Source organism: Mesoplodon densirostris, chromosome 8, assembly GCF_025265405.1.
Source record: "Mesoplodon densirostris isolate mMesDen1 chromosome 8, mMesDen1 primary haplotype, whole genome shotgun sequence".
NCBI classification, from domain to species: Eukaryota; Metazoa; Chordata; class Mammalia; order Artiodactyla; family Ziphiidae; genus Mesoplodon; species Mesoplodon densirostris.
This window is the reverse complement of record NC_082668.1, coordinates 92,899,509-92,914,650: the sequence shown is the minus strand read 5'-3', so window position 1 is coordinate 92,914,650 and position 15,142 is coordinate 92,899,509. Positions and strand designations below refer to the sequence as shown.

Genomic DNA, 15,142 nt, shown 5'->3' with positions numbered 1-15,142 from the left:
GGAAGCCCCATACCTCTATTTTTTTAAAAAAGTTAAAAAGCAGATATGCTTACTGCCATGTGGTGTCTGGATTGGACTCCAGAACAGGTAAAGGACCTTAGTGGAAATCTGATGAAATCTGAATAAAGTCTATAATTTAGTTAATAGTATTGTACCAATCTTAACTGCTTAGTTTGGATAAATGTACCATAGCTATGTCAATAGTGAGGGAAGCTGGGAGAAGGGCATATGGGAACTCTCTCTACTGTTACGATGGTCTAATTTCTTGTGTCTTCCCCTAATTCATATGTTGAAATTCTAATGCCCAATATGGTGGCATTAGGGAGTCAGGCCTTTGGGAGGTACTTAGTCATGAGGGCGGAGCTCCCATGAATGAGATTAAGAGGCCCTTGTTCAAGAGGCTGCAGAGGGCTTCCCTGGTGGCGCAGTGGTTGGGAGTCCGCCTGCCGATGCAGGGGACACGGGTTCGTGCCCTGGTCTGGGAAGATCCCACATGCTGTGCAGTGGCTAGGCCCGTGAGCCATGGCCACTGAGCCTGCGTGTCCGGAGCCTGTGCTCCACAATGGGAGAGGCCACGACAGTGAGAGGCCCGCGTACCGCAAAAAAAAAAGAGGCTGCAGAGAGCTAACTGGCCCTTTCCACCAGGTGAGGACACAGTGATAAGTCTGTAGTTGGCAACTCCAAAAAGGATCCTCGCCAGAACCCAACCATGCTGGCACCCTGATCTGGGACTTGCAGCCTCCAGAACTGTGAGAAATAAATTTCTGTTGTTCACCCAGTCTATGGTATTCTGTTATAGCAGCCCAAACAGACTAAGACTACTATCTTTGTAAACTTTCTGTAAATCTAAAATTATTCCCCTATAAATATTTTATTACAAAGCAGAGCTGGGAAGGGAAGGGAGTAAAAAGGAATAGCCAGAAACGGTACTTGACTTCTTTCAACTCAAGTTCAGGATCCTTTCCACATTCTTCTGCAGTTGCTATTGATAAGGATGTGAAGAAATTGAAACCCTTGTGCATTGGTATTGAGAATGTAAAATGGTGCACCCACTATAGTAAACAGTTTGGTGGTCCCCCAAAAAGCAAAACAGAATTACCATATGATCCAGCAATTTTACTTGACGGTATAAACCCAAAGGAATTTAAAGCAGGAACTCGAACAGATACTTGTACACCAGTGTTCAGAGCAGTGTTATCCACGATGGTCAAAAGGTGGAAACAAGCCAAGTGTCCATCAGTGGATGAATGGATAAACAAAATGTGATGCACATATGCAATGGAATAGTATTCAGCCTTAAAAAGGTATGAAATTCTGACACATGCTACAACAGAGATAAACCTTGAAAACATTATGCTAAGTGAGATAAGCCAGATGCAAAAGGACAAATATTATATGATGTCACTTAAATGAGATACCTAGAGTAGTCAAATTCAAAGAGACAGAAAGTAGAATATGGTTACCAGGGGCTGGGGGGAGGGGCAAGTTATTGCTTAATGGGGTACAGAATTTCAGTTTGGGATGATGAAAAAAGTTCTGGAAATAGACAGTGGTGACGGTTGGACAACTTTGTGCTGCTGAATTGTATACTAAAAGATGGTTAAAATGATTTTATGCTATGTGTATTTTACCACAATCAAAATATTTTTTAAAATCACAAACTGCTCCTTTCTTACCCTTGAAAATAGTCCCTGAGTGAGGGTTGGGTGAAAGTGAGGCCCAGATAGAGAAACTGCTTTCCTCTTGGGGGAGATGAATCCTATCCTTAAGGGGCCTGGCTCCCTCTTCCAACCAGGCCCCAACATATCTTCCCTCAGGAAGTCACTTGGAAAGGTAGAGAAGAGAAATGGTCCCACTTTACATTTAAAAGCACTTTGGGGCAAGTGGCCCACCCACCAGCCAGGGAGCCCACATGAGCAGAGTGAGGAGGGGTCTCCTGTCTCTTCCCAGCCCTGGGTACCTCTTCCCCAAGGCTTTCTTGTCCTTCTATCAGCTGGGAAAGGCCCTGTTAAGGTACTTTGCAAGAGTATACGTTTTAGCCCGAAAAATAAACCTCTTCAACAATCTTTATTTTATTTATTTATTTATTTATTTATTTTTTTGCAGTACGCGGGCCTCTCACTGTTGTGCCCTCTCCCGTTGTGGAGCACAGGCTCCGGACGCGCAGGCTCAGCGGCCATGGCTCATGGGCCCAGCCGCTCCACGGCATATGGGATCTTCCCGGACCGGGGCACGAACCCGTGTCCCCTGCATCAGCAGGCGGACTCTCAACCACTGCGCCACCAGGGAAGCCCCAATCTTTATTTTTTGAACGTCAACTGAGCGTAGTGTTTCTAAGTCTGTGTTTCCATTCACCTTTCTATAGCCCTTTGCTATATATCACTTATCCCTTTATTTTCTTGTATACCTGTCTGATGTCAACTCCTCGCTTGGAATCTTCCCGAAAGGCAAAGATTGCATTTTATTTCTGTTTATATTCTCACATATTAGTCAGGGAGGCGCTCAAAAAAAAAAAAAAAAGTACTGAATAAATGACGAAAGAAGCAAGTGGGTGGTGAGTCAAGCAAATTAAATTGTGTTTAGATCCTCCTGTTCTCTCACCGCCATCCTACCTTGGTGTCATTTGTCCAAACAAATGCCTATGGCTTCAGCTGTGTCAGCTGAATGTCTCATATGCCCTGTTTGTTAACTTGACCACTATAAGGCTTTCAACCTGAGAATATGCATAATTCTAGGAAGAGCAGCTCAGGGAGCACTTCTTACACATCTAGGATGCCTACTCCCACTATGACTTACATGCACAAATCTTCCCTTTTTATAAAGACCCCTCTAAAGGCCTTTGCCTCCAGAAAACCTTCCCTACCACTGGCTGCTCTTTTTGATTTTCCTTATCCCACATATTGGGCCTGATGACCTCCTCTGATGTTTGCTTCACTAGTTACTCTATAGATGTAAATCATCTGTCCTCAACAAGACTGTCCCTACCTGAAGAAAGCAGCTGGGTTCCTGCTACCCATATTTCCTGTGGGACCTTGGGCAAGCTACGTAACCGTTCTGAGTCTCAGTGTAAGAAATGTGGAGAGTGATGTCCTCCAGAACGCTGGGCAAGGTGCCAATGATACTGCAGGTGCTCCTTAAACAATACCCTCCAGAGCAAAGATTATGTCTTAAACTGCTTTATATCCTCCACCGAGCCCAGGACAAGGTTGAGTACCTATTATGTGTCCATAAATATTTGTTGAATTGAATTTTTCCCCATTACATTTTTGTAATTGAGATATAATTCACATACTATAAAATTCACTATTTCAAAGTATACAATTCAGTGGTTTTTAGTATACAAGGCTATGCAACAATCACCACTATATAATTCCGGAACATTTTCATCACTCCATCTCCATTACATTTTTTAAAGCTTTATTTGGCTTTTAATGAACAACGTACACTTTGACTACATCTCAGTCAATATAATTATTCTATTTTATAATCACTAATAGTATTTACTCTATGGCAGACACTGTTCTGCACATTTTATAAAGAATAAACCCTATGTGGGAAGTTTCATATCAGCATCGGCATCATCCCATGTTACTGAATAAGAAACTGAGACATGGAAAGGACAGGAATCTTACTCAAGAACACACAGCTAGAAGCAGCTGAGCTGTCATTTGAACCCAAGGTGCCTGAGTCCATGCTCCTCACCATCCCTGCTACCTCTTGACTGAAGCATTAAGATTTAACAACCAATCATCCAGAAATAAGCAAACACATAACCCTTAAGTATTAAGAGCCCATTTTCTTCCTCCTTGATTTATTTATCAGTCACCCGTGGCTGTGATTTTTTTCTAAACGTGAATGAAGAGCCCACCACTGGCCCTTGGCTAGGCTTTGTAAGTGACACAAAAATCAAGAAGCCCTGGTCCTTGCCCTTCAAGAGTGAAGAGCATGGAACAACAGTACAGGTAGAAGGTGATGTACAAACACGGGCATCCAGACATGGGAGAGTGTGGCCATTGGTGAGGGCAGAAATCTGGGACTTACAGTTCCAAAAAGAATCATAAATAATGAAATAGTTCTGGGAAGACCAGAGGGATTGTTTTCTTTCTTTCAGATGAAATTCAGATTTCTTTACATAGGTTGAATTTGCTCATGAATTGGGCAAATACTCTTTCACTTTAAACTCTTTCTATTATTTCATTGGCAGGTGGCTACAAACACATTGCTCTCCTTTTACCTTAATAATGCTACCTCCCACATTTAAATTTTCTATACACTGTCATTTTTAGGGGCTGTTTTTAGATAACAGCACACACTTTGACAGAAACAATGTCACTGAAAAACAGTATGTAGATTTGATTTGGGGAATTCAAGTGTTTTTTTTAAAATGTACAGTACTAGGAAGCTTGCTATTGGAAAAACTCTATAAATAATTCGTTAGTAAATCAGAACTCCTTTGAAATCATATACACAATTACTTGCTAATTTTCCCCCAAACTCTGATTACTATAAATACCAGGTGTTCTTATCCAAGACACAAGAATTTTGGCTACTTCATAATCTACACTTTGTAGCCCCTTGCAAAAGAAATTGCACATCCTAAGTTCAAAGGTCTGGACTCAACTAACATCTCTCCTAGTCTTTGATCCTCATGAAACCTTGGGCACGTAGAAGTGACTGTTATCTCAGATTTGTTGCCCACATATATGAGGTCCTAAAGCATTTTTATAAGCAAAGCTCCCATTACTGGGAAACCCTGGATTATTTAGGGCTCTGAAGAACAGTCCGCCTGGTCTAAGGTATTTGTTTATAAAACTTTTTAAATATATTTTATATATTTTTTAATGTTTTTAAATATATTTTTTCCTACTAATCATGTAACAGGAGAAATTATTTTCAGAAAATAATGCACCATCGATAATAATTTTATTGTATTGATAGGAAATTTGGGGCTGGTGGGCTATTTGGGGGGAGGGCAGTTAAGTGGCACAATATATTACACTGTAATTTGAGAAAAAATAGGCAAACCTAGAGAAATACTATTTTAGTTAAGTAAGCTGGGCAGCAGCGCCCTCTTGTGCTGAATGGTAAGTACTGCAGCCACTGAATTGAAATGTGAGAAAGCATCCCGTAGTATATACACATAAAACTTGCTTAAACTAAGAGCTTTCCCCAAATGCTCTAAGCCCAAGAAAAACATAGTGTTTAGTAACTCTTTATTTTAACTAGCACATATATCACCAGTAATACTTATTTAATTAATCCTTCAAACACTTATTGAGCACTTACTGGGTACAGGGATCTAGGGACACTCGGGTGATTACACAGTTGCAGCTCCCACATTGCTCACATAGTTTGGTCCACCTAGATGTCACCTTTCTCATAATGCTTTTGCTGGTCCCCTGTCAACTGTGACCTCTGCCTCCTCTGAACTGTTCCCCTTTTCCCCACCCCCCCCACCCCCGAGACTGAGTCATCTCATGCCTTTCCCCCACTGTCCTCCCTTTACCACAGCTGGTCATTTTCTTATCACCCTACTGGGTTGTAACCTCTTGGAAGGCAGAGGCCACATCTGATCCACTCCTAGTTTTCCCACAGCCCCTCATTCCATGTTTGTCCAGTTAGGATTCAAATGTATATTTGTTCAATTTAACAAAATTAGAAAGCAACAGGGCTAATTAAATGCAGAATCCGGGGGCTTCCCTGGTGGCGCAGTGGTTGAGAGTCCGCCTGCCGATGCAGGGGACAGGGGTTCGTGCCCCGGTCCGGGAGGATCCCACATGCCGTGGAGCGGCTGGGCCCGTGAGCCATGGCCGCTGAGCCTGCGCGTCCAGAGCCTGTGCTCCGCAACGGGAGAGGCCACAACAGTGAGAGGCCTGCGTACCGCAAAAAAAAAAAAAAAAAAAAAAATGCAGAATCCGGTGGAGAATGTATTTCAGCGGCTTTGTACACATAACTCTCAAACACGGCAACATTTTGCTGCCAAAATGCATGCTGAATTTCTCATCAATTTCTGTGGTATAATAAGGACACCAGTGGAAGGTTAGATTTATTCTACCCTAGAATCCGTGATGTCGGAAAGAGTCTGCTCCGTCACCTCCCTGCCTGTCCTGAAAGGATGCTGCAGTGCAGAGGTGTGCCTGTGAGTGCCACGTGGGGTACCTGAACGTGAATGCTTGCTCTGGCCCAGCCACCTGGGGCGCCAAGGGTCTAACTCAGTGCTTCCCAGACTTCTGGATTTCAAGTGTAAGCGTAAAATATTTTAAAGAAATTGTTTTCAGGGACTGACATGAGTCTGCTAACATCTTATATTGCTAACTATGAACAGTTTTTAAATCATCATTTATTATGACCTTCATTTTATGGGAAAAAAAGAACTTTTAGCACCAAAAATTAGGAAGGGCATAATCTCAGAATAAAGAAGTTTTGTTTTTTTTTTTCTGTTGAATACGTTTAACTCTAGTTCTGGACCGCACATGTGAATCCACATATTGGAGAGAGAAAGCGGAGGGCAGACGCGAGGGAACACACCTGACACCCATCTTCTGCCTACGTTTCTCCTAACTGGCTTCATAGTTTCTTTTCATTGGATAATCCTCTCACTCAGGTTTGCCTTGTTGTGTGTGCGAATGAGCAAGAAGTCACATCCCTGGGGAACAGGAGCTAACGTGGAAACCAGCTGATGCTGAAACCTGAGTGAGGGGATTATCAAATGAAAAACTCTGAATCCGATAGAGGAGAAAGGCGGGAGCCAGGTGATTGCCTTAGATGCCACCCTCCACTTCTCTCCAGTGTCTTGGCCCCAGTGTGCGGTTTGGTTGGCTGGATTGTAGGGGAGCATGCGGATGGCCTCGTGTGGGTTACGGGGAGGAAGGGGAAAGAGAGAAGGAATTGACCCCAATTGCTGGGAGCAAACTTCTCTCCTGATCACGAGGTAAACAGCCGAGTAAGAGCCTGCAGCTGTCTTATGCTCTGCTTTCTAGAAAGGCTTATCAAATAGCCTCTTCTACTGCGTCACCTCCATACGACCAAGCCGTCTGATCTCAGGAAGGGACTGGTGGTGGAATTCTCTCCCTCCCACTCCAGGACTCAGATTAGAAGGGGGAAAGGCTCTCAGTTGCTCCTCTCACAACCAGAAAAAGGGGATGTCTCTGTGTGTGTTTGTGTGTATACAGGGGCTTAACCCACACTGAATGTCTGTGGGCAGTAGTGAGAAAGAAACCTATAGCTTGCATCCCTTGCATCACTCCTTAAATTGCCTTAAATATGCCACCCCCCTCCCAAGGAGGGGGAGCCCATCAGTGAAGGGCCAAAGGGGCTGACGGCCCACCGAGGTAACGCCCCAGCCAAGAGGCCAGTCTTCCCAGGGCCCTGCTGCAAAAATGGCAGCCTCGGTGCTCACATTAGTCCTGTCTCTGCAGAGTCCAGGGGGAGCCCCGCCACCAACAAGCAGGTGTCCCTCTGAGTCAGACAGGACCACTGCGGAGCCCTGGCCTTGCCAGTGGACACCTCTTCCCAGACCCACTCCTGCCCGCAGCACAGCCCCAGGACTGATTCTCACGTGCGCCTGCAGCACTCAGAGTGTAGGTGACCACGGTTCATCTCCCTCCTTCTCTTACTGTCTTTTCTCACACCAACAGGAGAGAGAAAGCTCTCAAATCACCTTTGAGGTAAAGAGAGCAAATGAAGGAAAAGCCCCGCTCATATTCTCCTCTGCACATTCTGGGTAAATAACAAACGGAAAATGTCAGGGTTGAAATAGACAACACCGGAAACTTTACACCAGTTACCAGTAACCATCCTCCTGCCTTCAGGGCATTGGAAGTACAACTCATCACCTCCCTCTGAGCTTTCCAAACTCCTCTTTGTCTTTCCCCCAAAGGGCTCATTCTGTCCTTAATCTCTTAAAGCTCCATGCCCTGGAAGGGTCTAGGGTTGTCTCCATTTGTTCCTCAGGAGATCTTAGTCATCTTCCCTCCAGTTTCTCTGGACCTTCCATCACCTTCCACCATTCCCCTCACCCTCATTTGGTTTCTCTTCCCCCTTCTCCTAAAGCCAGCTCCAAAATAACCCCAGTGACTGCTGGGAGAAAAGAACCAATGCAACCGTTTGTTTCTAAGAGGCAATCCCTCTTCATAGCATTGGCTGTAAGCGTTTTACTTATATAACTTAAGTCCTTGTGACCTGAGGCTCTTAAACAAGAGTTGCCAGATAAGGTACCTTATCACCAGTTAAATTTGAATTTCAGATAAACAACAACTAATTTTTTATTAAAAGTGCGTTCCAGGCAATATTTCAGACCCTGTGTTATGATGTGATTTCTTTCATGTCATGATTCCTACTCATCTGCTGTGAAACTCATAGGATTTAAGCTGTGTTAAGTAATTCAAGATGGAATTGCAGTGGCCAACATGAACTTCTGTATTAGTTGTTTTGGGACATGCAGTATAGGCCTGTGGTGTCTTTGTGTGATAAATTGTTACTTTAGATAAGGAAATTGTTTGGTAATGTCCTTGGAAAAACTTCACTGGAACAGGAGGAGCAACTGATAGAGACAAGACCCCCTGGGGCGCAGTCTCATTCGCTGCTGGCAGACTCCTTAACGACCACTGAGTCCACTGACTTGAAGGCTCTTCGCTGGAGAGCCCAGCTCCACACTGCTGAGAGCTGATCCGGGGACACCGGAGGCCCTGTCAGAGCAGAGGGTGACTTTTTTTTTTTGCGGTACGCGGGCCTCTCACTGCTGTGGCCTCTCCCATTGCGGAGCACAGGTTCCAGACGCGCAGGCTCAGCGGCCATGGCTCACAGGCCCAGCCGCTCCGCGGCATGTGGGATCTTCCCGGACCGGGGCACGAACCCGCGTCCCCTGCATCGGCAGGCGGACTCTCAACCACTGCGCCACCAGGGAAGCCCCAGAGGGTGACTTTCTATTCATGCTTGTCGCAAGACCTGTTGCTGGACCAGAGACCACTGCCTGTGTCAGACGCCTCCTTCCCAAACTTCTCCTGGGACTGGCTTTTACCCACCCTCTTTTCCTCCCTACTTTGACTAACCTGTGTTTCATGCTAATTGTGTGCAATAATCCCAGTGATTCATGGATTGAATCTTGGCTACATTTACTTTATCTCTAACCCCGTAATTCTCACCTTACTGCTGGGCCCTGTGACACAACCTTTCTTCGCTAATCTGGCAATCCTGTCTTAAGTAGATGTAACATAGAAATGACCTACCACTCACTGAGCACCTAGCATGTGCCCTTTAATTAAGGAGACCCCATGTGCCACTTTGTCGGGGACAGTGCCGCTAGGCGGGCTCCTGTGGAATTACTAATAACGCCCCGTTCACGCTCTCAAGTGTTTCACTTTGGATCCTTATAAAGTATGTTCCATTTTCATTCCCATGACAATGCTACACAGGGATGTTTTATTACCTTCATTTTGCAGACAAAATTGATTTTCAGGAGAAAGAAATAATTAGCCTAACGTCATGCAGGAAGCAAGGAAGTAGCAGTGCCAGGATTCTGGCCCAGCCTGCCTGCCCACTCAAGGCCCTTCTCTGGGCAGACGCTGCCCGTCTTGGGAGGGAGGCCGTGGAGCTGGTGAAGAAGTCCCAACCTCCACAGGGCTTACTCCCTTAGTCCCTTCTGGACTTGGAATCAAAACTGTGCCCACCTACAGAAGATCTAAGTAGACATTTCTCCAAAGAATACATACAGATGGCCCACAGGCGCATGAAAAGGTGCTCAACATTGCTAATTATTAGGGAAGTGCAAATCAAAACCACAATGAGGCATCACTTCACCCTAGTCAGAATGGCCATCATCAAAAAGACCACAAATCATAAATGCTGGAGAGGGTGTGGAGAAACAAGAACCCTCCTACACTGTTGGTGGGAATGTAAATTGACACAGCCACTATGGAGAACAGTATGGAGGTTCCTTAAAATACTAAAAATAGAGCTACCATATGATCCAGCAATCCCACTCCTCAGTATATATCGGAAAAAACTTAATTTGGAAAGATACATGCACCCCAATGTTCATAGCAGCACTATTTACAATAGCCAAGACATAGAAGCAACCTAAGTGTCCATTGACAGATGAATGGATAAAGAAGATGTGGTATGTATGTGTATGTGTGTGTGTATATATATATATATATATATATGCACAAAACCCCTTTTACAATCTCAGACAGGGCCTATGGGTCAACTTTCTTCGTAGCCACAGGCTTCCATGGATTACATTGGAATCCACCTTTCTTATTGTTTCCTACGCTAACTAAAATTCCACTTCACATCCAACCACCACTTCGGCTTCAAAGCTGCTGCTTGATACTGACATTTTGTAGATGTTGTATGACTATTTCTTCACGTATCTATTTATTGATGAGGCTCATAGTCCTTTTAGTATTAATTAGTACAACTGACTTCCAATCAGTTAGTTTCAGTACACCCCGAAAAAGAACAATAAACCTAATACTGACCCTATTAACAAACACAATACTAGCCTCACTACTCGTACTTATCGCCTTCTGACTTCCTCAACTAAACATCTATGCAGAAAAAACAAGCCCCTACGAATGAGGATTTGACCCTACAGGATCCGCCCACCTACCCTTTTCTATAAAATTCTTCCTAGTAGCAATCACCTTCCTTCTCTTCGACCTAGAAACTGCCCTCCTACTACCCCTCCCCTGAGCAACCAAAACAAACAACCTAGAAACAATACTTATCATAACCCTGTTTCTAATTTCAGTACTAGCAACCAGCCTGGCCTACGAGTGAACTCAAAAGGGCTTGGAGTGGGCTGAACATGGTATTTAGTTTAAAATAAAACAAGTGATTCGACTCATTAGATTGTGATTAAACTCATAACTACCAAGTGTCTCTAGTACATATAAACATTATAATAACCTTCAACATATCCTTTATAGGTTTACTAATATACCGATCTCATCTAATATCCTCACTACTTTGCTTACAAGGTATAATATTATCACTGTTTATCCTAGCAGCCCTAACAATCTTTTTTTAAATTTATTTTTAAATTTATTTATTTATTTATTTTTAGCTGTGTTGGGTCTTTGTTTCTGTGCAAAGGCTTTCTCCAGTTGCGGCGAGTGGGGGCCACTCTTCATCGGGGTGCGCAGGCCGTCTCACTGTTGCGGCCTCTCTTGTTGCGGAGCACAGGCTCCAGACGCACAGGCTCCAGACGCACAGGCTCAGTAGTTGTGGCTCACGGGCCTAGCCGCTCCGCGGCATGTGGGATCTTCCTGGACCAGGGCTTGAACCCGTGTCCCCTGCATTGGCAGGCGGACTCTCAACCACTGCGCCACCAAGGAAGCCCCCCTAACAATCTTAAACTAGCACTTCACCTTAGCCAGCATAATACCAATCATCCTACTGGTATTCGCAGCCTGCGAAGCAGCTCTCAGATTAGCCTTATTAGTAACAGTATTGAATACATATGGGACCGATTATGTACAAAACCTCAACATTCTCCAATGCTAAAAATTTATCATCCCCACAATCATACTAATACCCCCGACCTGGCTATCAAAAAACATGAGGGCCTCCCTGGTGGCGCAGTGGTTGAGAATCCACCTGACGATGCAGGGGACACGGGTTCGTGCCCCGGTCCGGGAAGATCCCACATGCCGCAGAGCGGCTGGGCCCGTGAGCCATGGCCGCTGAGCCTGCGCGTCTGGAGCCTGTGCTTCACAACGGGAGAGGCCACAACAGTGAGAGGCCCGCGTACCGAGGAAAACAACAACAACAACAACAACAACATGATCTGAATCAACTCCACAACCCACAGCCTATTAATTAGCTTCACAAGCCTACTTCTTCTTAATCAGTTTCAACGACAATAGCCTCAACTATTCATTAACATTCTTCTCTGACTCCCTTTCCACACCACTACTAATCCTAACAGTATGATTCCTCCCCTCTAATATTAATGGCTAGCCGATCCCACCTACTCAAAGAACCACTAATGCGGAAAAAAAACTTTACCTCACAGTACTAATCATGTTACAAACACTTTTAACCATAACATTTACTGCCACAGAACTAATCCTGTTTTACATTATATTTGAAGCCACATTAATCCTCACCCTTACTATCATTACCTGCTGAGGTAACCAAACAGAACGACTTAATGCAGGACTCTACTTTCTATTCTATACACTAACTGGATCACTTCCATTACTAGTGGCATTAACATATTTACAAAACATTGTAGGCTCCTTAAATTTCCTATTACTCCACTATTGAACCCAACACCTACCCATCTCCTGGTCCAACGTCTTTATGTGATTAGCCTGCATGATAGCATTCATAGTAAAAATGACCCTCTACAGCCTCCACCTTTGACTACCCAAAGCACATGTAGAAGCCCCTATCACAGGCTCCATAGTCCTTGCAGCCATACTACTAAAGCTCGGGGGTTATGGCATGCTGCAAATCACATCAATACTTAACCCTCTAACAAAATATATAGCATACTCTTTCCTTATGCTTTCCTTATGAGGAATAATCATAACTAGCTCTCTCTGTCTACATCAAACAGACCTAAAATCACTCATCACCTACTCCTCAGCCAGCCACATAGCACTCGTTATCGCAGCTATCCTTATTCAACCCCCCTGAAGTTATATAGGGGCTACCGCCCTAGTAATTGCTCTTGGCCTCACATCATCTATGTTATTTTGCCTAGCAAACTCAAATTACGAGCGAATTCATAGTCGAACCATAATCTTGGCCCGAGGCCTACAAATTCTTCTCCCACTGATAGGTACTTGATGACTACTAGCAAGCCTAACAAACCTCGCCCTACCCCCTACCATTAACCTAATCGGAGAACTGTTCGTAGTCATGGCAACTTTCTCATGATCAAATCTCACTATTATCCTCATAGGAACCAATATTGTACTTACAACCCTGTACTCCATGTATATACTAATCAAAACACAATGAGGCAAACATACTTACCATGTCAATAACATTATACCCTTCTACACATGAGAACATGCTCTTATAACCCTATATATCTTTCCACTTCTACTCCTATCACTAAACCCCTAGTTTGGTCCCCTGTACTGTAGATATATTTTTAAAAAACACTAGATTGTGAGTCTAGCAACAGAAGACTAAGACTTCTTATTTACCGAAAAAGTATTGCAAGAACTGTTAAATCATGTCCCCATACCTAATAGTATGGTTTTTTCAAACTTTTAAAGGACAGTAGTTATCTATTGGTCTTAGGAACCAAAGAATTGGTGTGACTCCAAATAAAAGTAATAAACCTATTCTCTTCTTTTGCCCTAATTACATCACTAATACTAATTATTCCAATCATGATAACTAGCACGAACTTCTGCAAAAATAACAAATACCCATCATATGTAAAAAATACTGTCTCCTGTGCTTTCATTACTAGTCTAATCCCAACAATAATATTCCTTCACACAGGCCAAGAAATATTCATCTCACACTGACAGTGAATTACCATCCAAACTCTCAAACTAATACTTAGCTTCAAAATAGACTATTTCTCAATCACAGTCGTACCAGTAGCATTGTTCATCACATGATCCATTATAGAATTCTCAATATGATACATACACTCCGACCCTTGTATCAGCCAATTCTTCAAATATTTACTCCTCTTCCTTATCACTGTACTAATCTTTGTGACAGCCAACAACCTCTTCCAACTTTTTATTGGATGAGAAGGAGTAGGAGGAATCATATCTTTCCTGCTTATCGGATGATGGCACGGGCGAGCAGAGGCAAACAGCCGCTCTTCAGGCAATTTTATATAACCGCATGGGAGATGTCGGATTTATCATATCAATGGCATGATTTTTATCTAACACAAACGCATGAGACCTACAACAAATTTTCATGCTCAGCCAAAACTCTTTAAACTTACCCCTCACGGGACTCGTACTAGCCGCAGCTGGAAAATCAGCCCAATTTGGACTTCATCCCTGACTCCCTTCAGCAATAGAAGGTCCTACCCCAGTCTTGGCCCTCCTCCAATCAAGCACAATGGTTGTACCAGGAGTTTTCCTACTTATCCGATTTTACCCTTTAATAGAAAACAACAAACGCAGTCAAACAATAATGCTCTGCCTAGGGGCCCTTACCACCCAGTTTACAGCTATCTGCTCCCTCACCCAAAACGATATTAAAAAAATTATTGCCTTCTCTACCTCCAGCCAACTAGGTTTAATTATAGTAACGATTGGCCTCAACCAACCTCATCTAGCATTTTTACACATTTGCACACACGCTTTCTTTAAAGCTGTATTGTTCCTATGCTCTGGGTCTATCATTCACAACCTAGACAATGAGCAGGACATTCGAAAAGTAGGAGCGTTATTCGAGACCTTTTACCCTTCACTGCAACAGCCCTTATCATTGGATGCCTAGCACTAACAGGAATACATTTTCTCACCGGATTTTACTCTAAAGACCTAATTATCGAAACCGCCACTACGTCTTATACCAACACCTGAGCCCTATTAATAACTAACCGCCACCTCCCTCACAACCATCTATAGCACTCACATTATCTTCTTTGCACTACTAGGACAGCCCCGTTTCTCTCCTTCGGAGACAACCCCCTCTTAATCAACTCCATCAAGAGCCTGTTTATCGGAAGAATTTTTGCTGGCTTCCTCATCTCCAACAGCATTCCTCCAACAACCATCCCCCTAATAACCATCCCCCTACATTTAAAATTGACTGCCCTTGTAGTAAGAACCTTGGGCTTTGTACTAGCATTCGAAATCAACCTTAACACACAAAACTTAAAATATATGCACCCATCAGACTCCTCCAAGTTCTCCACTCTCTTAGGATACTTCCCCACCATCATACACCACCTACCTCCCCATCTAAATCTATTAATAAGCCAAAAATTAGCAACCTCCTTACTAGACTTAATCTGACTAGAAACCATCCTACCAAAGACTACAGCTTTCATTCAACTAAAATCTTCCACATTAGTCTCAAATCAAAAAGGCCTTATCAAGCTCTACTTTTTATCATTCCTCATTACTATCACCCTCAGCATACTCCTATTGAATTACCCCGAGTAGTCTCCATAATAACCACAACATCAATAAATAATGAC

At 43.6% G+C, this 15,142-nt stretch overlaps 1 pseudogene; it reads left to right on the top strand.

The window, feature by feature from the left end:
• The first annotated feature begins 2,909 nt into the window (after positions 1–2,909).
• Positions 2,910–15,107, top strand: LOC132494759 (NADH-ubiquinone oxidoreductase chain 5-like; annotated as a pseudogene).
• The last annotated feature ends 35 nt before the right edge of the window (positions 15,108–15,142 follow it).